Source organism: Otolemur garnettii, unplaced genomic scaffold (assembly GCF_000181295.1).
Source record: "Otolemur garnettii isolate 467f Iridium unplaced genomic scaffold, OtoGar3 scaffold00033, whole genome shotgun sequence".
Lineage (NCBI taxonomy): Eukaryota > Metazoa > Chordata > Mammalia > Primates > Galagidae > Otolemur > Otolemur garnettii.
The window spans coordinates 4,862,003-4,868,103 of record NW_003852428.1 but is presented as its reverse complement, the minus strand read 5'-3'; the positions used below and the strand labels follow the sequence as shown (position 1 = coordinate 4,868,103).

At 36.0% G+C, this 6,101-nt stretch overlaps 1 non-coding gene across 1 annotated transcript; it reads right to left on the bottom strand.

Annotated features, from left to right (window-relative positions):
- Nucleotides 1-431: 431 nt before the first annotated feature.
- LOC111725214 lies at nucleotides 432-642 on the bottom strand. Its single transcript, XR_002773332.1, has one exon. It is a non-coding gene; the product is annotated as a small nucleolar RNA U3 (small nucleolar RNA).
- Between the last annotated feature and the right edge of the window lie 5,459 nt (nucleotides 643-6,101).

Here is a 6,101-nt window from a genome sequence, read left to right as displayed (position 1 = left end):
GCTCACCTATGCAAAGAATAGGCAAAGAAAAATATAGTTGTTGAGAGTAATATTTGGCCACCCCTCCAACTGCGAATAATTGCAAGCTGCTTCAGATTAGCCGGGGATACTCTGGGAGGTGGTACCTTCCAAATATCACTAGTGGATAGAATAATTGGGCTAATGGAAAAGAAACTTTGTAATTCACATTGACCAACTTTGAATGCCTTGTGGAAAATAAAACATTATGCAGCAGGTCTGCAATTTTCTCTTTATTATGTGGGCATGCCAAGGAAATAAAGATAACTCAGTAAAATCTTCTAGGTTTGAGGGATCATCTCCTTCTCTTTTTTTTCTCCTCCTCTTCTTCTTTCTTCTTCTTTTTCTACCTATTTTTTCTTCTCCACTCTTTCTCCTCTTCCTTCTTCTCTTCCTTCTTCTCAACTGGAATTACTCAGACTGTGTCCTGACTCTCTGACTCTCCTGGAGAGAGAGAAGAATAGTCATCAGTAACAAATGCTGATAGCAGTGAAACAACATCAGACGATGTTTCCTGCTCAGGACAGAATGCTGCACCTTTCCTCATGGTTTCCAGTAATCTGCATGTTCACAGAAACTTTTCCAGTCACAAAATATATTAACAATTCCTGAAAATACTGTCTTTATAAACTCCTTCCAAAATGCTGTCTTGATCCAGTTTTGCGGTTGTTTCACCAGCTGATTTTGTCCACATGACAACAATTTCTTCTGTTGGGCTCTTCTACTCCAGGGACACAATGCTCCTGCTTAATCACCCAAGAATCAGGTACTCAACAGCTAGAGGCCACTACGTTCCAGGGCCGAAGAAATTATTGAAGTTCATCAATTCCTAGGAAGCCTGATAAGCTTAGCAAATTCCAGCACGCTTTCCAGAGATGAGCTGCCCTCAGTAGCCCCAGTTTTGTTTTACAATTTCCCCAGGCACAGTTCCTTGTGTGGCCGTGTCTGAATTCCTGTACTGTTTGGGGGCTCTCTGTAAGACATTGTTCTGTCTTTCATCTATCCTAGTGCCTGTGTTCTGTCTCACAATCAAAAGACTCTTTAAATCTTACAAGATAGCATGCTAATGAAAGAGAGACTAAGAAAGAACTAGTATTTTTCACAGTGCTTATTTATATATTGCTTTTAGCAGGAGGTATCTGCTCTCTGTCCAGGAGAGCTTGAGACAAACAAATAAATAAAAAAATAAAAGCAAAAACAGTGCCTGACTCCTTGGAAAATTCCTCATGTGGTAGGTAACTATTATAAAATGGGAATGTTTCATAACTGAGATGGCCTTCTTTGTAAGTGACATGGCCCTACCACGTAGAGACCTCATCTGTCCATCCAGGCTACAGATGTTGTAAGAAATGGCCTAAGGAACAAAACTGATGGTCTGGTCTCTTCTGGCTTCACTAGTCTCTTGAAATTATTAATAAAATTGGACACTTGGTCAGATTTCTGATTCTTGTGATTCTCCTTGGGCAGTTCAATACTTGATGCTTTCTCTTTCACAGACCAACAATATATTTAAGAACAATCTTGAAGAAGAATGTATCATATGTGTTTTGTATAAGAGTTCCATTATTGTGACACAGAATAAGTTTCTATCAAACTAACTCTCTCAAAAATAACAATGAAAAACTCTGGTAAGAATGTAAGAAACAGCTGAGAGTGTAGAATGTTAAGAAATACATGTATATTTTTACAGGTGTTGACATTTATAGGAAATAATAAACACAAAGTTACATTTCTGGGGCCAGGCATGGTGGCTCACACCTGTAATCCTAGCACTCTGGGAGGCAGAGGCAGGTGAATTGCTTGGAGACCAGCATCAGCAAGAGCAGGACCTCGACTCTAAAAAAATAGCCGGGCATTGTGGCAGGCACCTGTAGTCCCATGTACATGGGAGGCTGTGGCAAGAGGATTGCTTGAGCCCAAGAATTTGAGGTTGCTGTGAGCTACAACATCACTTCACTTTAATGAGGGTGACAAATAAGACTCTATCATAAAAAAAAAAATTGTATTTCTGTTTTTCCTTTTAGTTTTGCAGCTATAACCATGAAAGAAGCCTTAGCTGTGGTGATGGAGTAAGTTTCCTAAATCTTTTGTGGAAAGACTATCTTTTTTGCTGAAGAAACCAAGAAAATGATTCTTTTTTTTTTTTTTTTTTTCAAGAAAATGATTCTAAGCACCAATGGAAAGTGAGAAAGTAAACCAAGAAGGAGAGGGACAGAAGATCAAAAACCGAAATTAGGTCTAAAAACTATGCCCAGACTGACCTGTGAACTACACATGAGCAGTTCAGACTAAAAGTTGTTTGAACTGAGATCTAAGCTTCCCTCTGTTATAGAGGTACCATAGTTTGAAATACAAACATAAGCAAGTTAACTGACTGTTACTACTACTACTGCTACTACACACACACACATACACACACACATATACACACACATACATGCTTTGGAGAGAGAGAACTCTTTTTTTGTTTGTTTGTTTTAGAGACAGAGTCTTACTTTGTTGCCCTTGGTAGAGTGCCATGGAGTCACAGCTCACAGCAACCTCTGGGCTTAGGTGATTCTCTTGTCTCAGCCTCCTGAGTAGCTGGGACCACAGGCACCTGCCATGATGCCCGGCTATTTTTTTGTTGCAGTTTGGCTGGGGCTGGGTTTGAACCCGCCACCCTGGTTATATGGGGCTGGCGCCCAACTCACTAAGCCACAGCGCTGCCCGAGAGAAAGAACTTAATGTTTCAAGCATAACATCAACAATCTTCAAGATACAATTCAAAATTTCACAACGTGAGAGTAGCAAGGGCAGTGTATCCCATTGTCAATGCAACAGATGACTATCCTGAGATGATTCAGATGTTAGAAATATAAAACAAAGCAGCAAAAACAGCTTCTATAACTATGCCAAATGAATTGTAAGATCACATACTCATGATGAAAGAAAAATAGAAATTCTCCAGAAGAGAATCAGAAAATATAAAAAATAACTAAAGAGTTCTAAAATTGTAGAAGAAAATACCATTTTAATAAAAAATAAATCACTTAATGAAAGAAAAGTCCATCCACACTAAGAAAATACAAAGTATCTGGAAGTATGATTCACTATAAAAGATACACGTGTAGCAAATAATCACAGGGAAGAAATTAAAGTTTGTCATTAGGGAAATGTAAACTGAAACCGTAAATGACACAGCACTACATATCTATAAAAATAAATAAAATTATAAGTCTAGAACCCCAACTGTGAGGATATTTTGCCAATTTGGATGTCTCACAAACTGCTGTTGGCAATGTAAAAGAATATAACCCTTAAGGAAACAACTGGTATTGTATTAAACATACAACCGGCAAAATATGCAGTCTTTCCACTTTCTACACATTCACCCAAGACAAATGATAAAAAAAAAAAAATCCATAAAAAGACAAGTTCAAGAATATCCATAGCAGCTTTATTCATAATAGCCACAGTTGGAAACAACCCTCTTATCCAGCAGCAGGTGAATGGATAGACATGTGATGGCACATTACTCAGCATTAAAAGCACCAGTGGAGAGTACTGAGTGCAGCAACATGATGAGACTTGAGAATCAGTAGGCCAAGTAAAAATGGTCAAAAGCAGCATAATATGAATTCTAGTATATGATTATATATAATTTTGTAAAAAGTAAACTGAATTGTAATAACAGACGACAGATTGTTCAATTTCTGGGGCTTTGAACAAAGAGACAGATACATTGCAAAAAGTTATAAGGACTATTTCAGGGGAGAACAAATTGTCCTGCATACTGTTTGTATTATTTTCGCAGCTCATAATTTGGCATCATTTGTTCCATGGCGTATTTTAAATGTTTGCAGCTTATTGTATGCAAATCATTGCCTGATACAATTTAACATAAAAATTGAGAGATAGGTAAACTGAAAAGTCAAAGGTCCAATTCTTCTGTGGTCATATAATTTACAAAATAGAAGAAAAAAAACAATGATGTACCACGCTTAAGAATTTTGGAACAGAGTCAAATAAGATTGCAGGAGCAAAAAAGGAAATAATGAAGAAATATAAATGTATAATAGCGATTAGAATATACAAATACTAGCATTGATAAATAAATTCAATACCTGGTTTGCTGAAAGAATCCAATTAAATAGATAAACCACCAGCTAATCTAATCAAACAAGGGAATAATCACATAAACATACTGAGGAAACTAATTACAGGACAACATTTTACTCAACTCTGTTCAAATAAATTTGAAAATTGACTTCAAATTCTCAGAAAATATAAATTACGGGGAGAGCATAAAATGTAAACAAACCAATTACCCAATTACCGTACTAGGATTTGAGAAAGCAGTCAAACCGCTCCTCTCCAAAATAAAACAAGACTCAGATTTTTCACAAGCGACTCTATCAAACCTTCAAGATATAAATATTTGTAGTGTTATTTAAATGTCTCCAAATGGAGAAAGGAAGAAAACCTCCCTCTCTCTTATCTGACTTCCCTTTGGAGGTAGTTCATATAACTTCTCTTTATTTGTTCTTGGCTGTCTTCAAATGCTTAGATTGCAGTGATGAGCCAGGTGGATCACAAGTCCCACCCATGCCGCAAAGTCCCTCTACAGCACATACCTGTCTCTTTCCAGTTGTTTCCCCTATGTCTGTGGGAAGACTGAATGGAGAGAGGGAACTCTTCATTGCTTTGAGGGAACACAGTCTAGTGACAAACCAGGCTGGACACCCCATTATTTGGTAGTAGAACAGCATTGGATCTTTACTACTGAGTTGAGCTGCTGGCCTCTCTTTTCTACTCCTGTGAGAAGGATTGATTCCATGATAATTAGACACCAATTCTTACAATCCTCTTCATATTTAAATGATGAAGGCAATCCATGTTTATTACAGTTTGCTTTTAACTTCAGCTTATTCATCATTTAAATTTGAATATAAGATAACCTATAATAAATCAGTGGATTTTATTCTATATAAGAGCATTTAAATAATTTATCTCTTTCATGTTTAGGATTTATCCTACTTGAAACAAATAGAAAACACCCAGTAGACCAGTGATTCTCAACCTTCCTATTGTTGCGGCCCTTTAATGCAGTTCCTGTGGGTCATGACAGAATTGCTGTTGAGAACCGCTGCAGTAGACCCTTTATAGTTGACCACCTCCCTCACTTACCACCTCCTGAAGTTGGGCTAATTTTCATAGACTGGACATGCACCACACATATGTATTGACCTAGGTCCTTATATTGACCACCTCTGCATATTGACCAGTTTGTTACACTCCCTTAGGTGGTCAACTTACAGAGGATTTCCTATGTTTAATTCTGTGTTTCAATACTTCCTATTTGAAAGCAGTTACAATATAATCATTGCTGAAGAAAAGCAAATAAGTGATATAACTGAACTTTAATGAGCAAATAATATTAGTAGCATATTTTTAAGATTTTTTGTACTTATAGAAAATACAGATAAACACTCTTTACCATTTTGATATTTTAAGTGTACAATTATCTGGCGTGGATTAAGTACATTAAAATTGTGCAACCATCACCACCCTTCATCTAAATACCTTGATGGTCTTAAAAAATTTATAAATATAAAACTTCATTGACCCATTTAACACTTTGTGAGGTGTTGGCAGCAGGTAGGGAAGTGAAATATTTGGAATGTCTAAGAAGTCACTTACAGTTTAAATTTCAATAGTTTTAACAACCAACCATAGTAACTTCTATCATTATAATGACAAAATAGCTAAAAATAGATATCTTTTTATTTGCAAATATTATTTTACCATTGTCAAAGTTTTGATAATACAGATATTATCATAAGTAATACAACACCTTAAATTTAGGTTTCATACATATGAATTAATTATAGAAAATGCAATTCAAAATTTCAAACAAAAAGTATAAAATGACTCATCCTGCAGATGGTTGTTACTTTGAAGAGAATTGCTGCCAAGAAGCATATGAAATTTTAAAATAAAAATCCATATATGTCATTTCAAAGTTTTCTGAATCTTTCGTTGTTATTTATGAACTAAAAATTACAAATTGCCTGTTTTTATAGACTTAAATTGGTGTTTGT